This window comes from Stegastes partitus, unplaced genomic scaffold, assembly GCF_000690725.1.
Source record: "Stegastes partitus isolate 25-593 unplaced genomic scaffold, Stegastes_partitus-1.0.2 Scaffold1510, whole genome shotgun sequence".
In the NCBI taxonomy this organism is placed as follows: domain Eukaryota; kingdom Metazoa; phylum Chordata; class Actinopteri; family Pomacentridae; genus Stegastes; species Stegastes partitus.
Window position 1 is genome coordinate 122,618 of NW_007579241.1, and position 3,034 is coordinate 125,651.

Here is a 3,034-nt window from a genome sequence, read left to right on the forward strand (position 1 = left end):
ACCCCCTAACCCGAACCCTAGCCTCCTACCCTAAACCCAGGGCCTGTGGGGGCCCTAACCCTGACCCCCTAACCCTAACCCCGTAACCCTAACCCCCTAACCCGAACCCTAACCTCCTACCCAAACCCCAGAGCCTGTGGGGGCCCTAGCCCTAACCCTAACTCCCTAACCCCCTAACCCCCTAACCCCCTAACCCGAACCCTAACCTCCTAACCCGAACCCCAGAGCCTGTGGGGGCCCTAACCCGAACCCCCTAACCCGAACCCTAACCTCCTAACCCGAACCCCCTAACCCGAACCCTAACCTCCTACCCAAACCCCAGAGCCTGTGGGGGCCCTAACCCTAACCCCCGAACCCACGTGTTAAACGGGTCTGGACTCGTCACCATGGTAACCCAGAAAATGGAGGTCGTATTTTAACCCAAACCAGAACATTTTTCTGAACCCTCAACAAGTAATTCTGGTTCTGAACTTTAACGACCTTAACGGGATCAGAAAGAGGTGAAAACTTCCTTTGACACTGATGGTCTCTCGTCCATCTCTGGACATGAACTCTGGTGCTTTGGATGAAGGTCCAGGTTCTGGTTTATGCTTCTATCCTCCATCCTAAGTTGAACTTTTGGACTTCTGCCCACGTCACAGCTCACAAGTTGTTTATGTCAAAGAAGATGACATAACCTTCAACTTGCTTTTGAGAAGTCAGCTGAGTTGTCCAGGTTGGAGTTAGCTCGTCTCATGTGTCCATCCAGCTTTCAAGCTAATCCTGCTAACGATCAACACTGTCTCCCATTTAGTGAGTAAGTGTCGTTGCCATGGTGACTCCAAATTAAAAGATGCTCTCTGATCTATGGCAACTCCCCCAACTCAGCCCAAACACTCTTTGAACTGTGTATTGGAGCTTGTAGTGAGACCAGGTGGGTTACAGGTGATGCTCAGGTGAGCCGTCACCTTCAGGTCCACACTGATGACACCTGAGCTCAACGTGGAGTCTGTGTGGGCAGAGCCGGAGGTCCACTTGTTCATTACAATGCATGACAGCATCCTGGAATTAGCGACGACATTGAGCTGTGTGGGTTCAGACGTCACTCAGAATCCCGTTGATTCTTGAACTAGGAGACACGTTGCTTTGTTTCCACTAACCGTTGTTCACTGACATAAAAGGAAACATGAAAGAGAGGAAACTAACTGTCCCATCAGCGTGTGCCAGCGGCTGCATGACAGAAATACGACCAAAAGGTCACTTAGCTTCTCAGGCAGATAAGAATAGGAACCAACAGAGATAAAAGTTACACGTCTCCACATCAAACAGTATCGACGAGGTTTTCCCCACATGCTGTACGAGCTGGCCCTCTGGGGGAGGCTCTGACATGAGTGATGCAACAGAGTCAGGAGTTTGTTAGAAAGTGAAGCACCCTGAACATCTCAGACTTGTTGCTGCCGGTGGACAGAGGAGCTGGTGCTGACTAACCACTGGCAGGAAGGAGGACGTTTGCAGATAACCACAGATCTCAAAACACACGCTGTCCTCACAAGATTATGCTTGGAGACAGTTACAGAATTTGGCAAACAGCAGTGACGAGTGACGGTCATCAGGAGTCCTGCTCTGATATCATTTCCTGTCACATGGTCTTTATCACAGCATGAATGCAGGTTAAAACGCTTTCCTCCGACGATATTAATAGCGTTGAGAACAAAGGTGTTGCATTCATTTCAGCTCTGATGTAAGGTTGTGACAGGGCAGGTGCAGGTGTGTTTTAGTCAACTTCAAGTTGATCCAATCAGTTAAAGTTATGTCCTGATATGTGCAGCTAGAAAAAGATTGTTTTCTCACCACTATGCAGAGCTCATTTTGCATTTTCTAGTTTTCCTGTGCACACTTTATGAGAAGGAACCACACTGTTGACATCACTGATGTCTCTGAATGATCTCCATGCACCTCAAAATAAATAACCACCAACTCTGAACCAAGTATAGTTGATGGACTCTTCAGCTGTCTGAGGAACACAACAAACCAACACGTACTACACTTGATCTGTGAAAAACAAAAACTGACATGCTCCAAATATAAGCCATCTGCTGATCATTGTTCAGGTCCAACAGCTCTGACCGATAGGCGTGAAGGTGTTCTATGGCTTCAGGCATCAAGACATCAGCAGCAGAACCTTGAATCCCAGAAAATGACAGGTTGGACCTTCATGGATTCGATCTTTTATTCCAGAACATCCAACAGATGCTCGATGGAACTGAGATCTGAGGAACGAGGAGGCCGAGTCAACACCCTGACCTCGTGGTCATGTTCCTCAAACCATTCCTGAACAATGTGTGCGTATGACAAGGAGCTTCATCCTGCTGGAAGACTCCACCAGAGAACCCTGCTGCCATGAAGTCTGAGCAGATCAGTGCTCAGGTGTCAAAAATCCACATGAAAGCAGGACCAAAGGTTTCCAGCAGAACATTATCATACTGTCTTCATCAGCTCACGATACATCCTGCTGCCATGTGCTCAGGTGAGCGATGCACTCGTACCTGGCACCTTCTTCAGCTGCTCCATGGTTAGATGTTCTTTCTACCTGAGTGCTCTTCAAAGTGCTTCACAGTGTGGTTCATTCAAGCATTCACACACCAGCAGAGCAGAGCTGCCATCAGGAGCAACTTCAGGTTCAGAGTCTTGCCCAAAGACACCAAGACATGTGGAGAGGTCGAAGCGCCGCCGCTGCACCACCTGAGCCACAGGTGCTCAGTGTGAGCGCTGGTATTGGTCCGCATGCAGCAGACTGTGATGTTCTGTGTTCTGGCATCTTCTCATAGTCAGCATTCAGGTTGTCATCAGTTTGAGCTGCAGCAGCTCTTCTGTGGCATCAGGCCAGAGCAGCCTTCACTCTCCAGGGAGGTCACCTGCCGTCCTGCTCTGGACTCTTCAGGTGATCACTGCCACCAGGAGCACCGCACCTGTTCCAGTCGTCTATACGGTTTGTGAAAGTCTCTCAGATCCTCATCAGGAGAACCTGAAGAACCCACAGGTGACCTGAAGAACC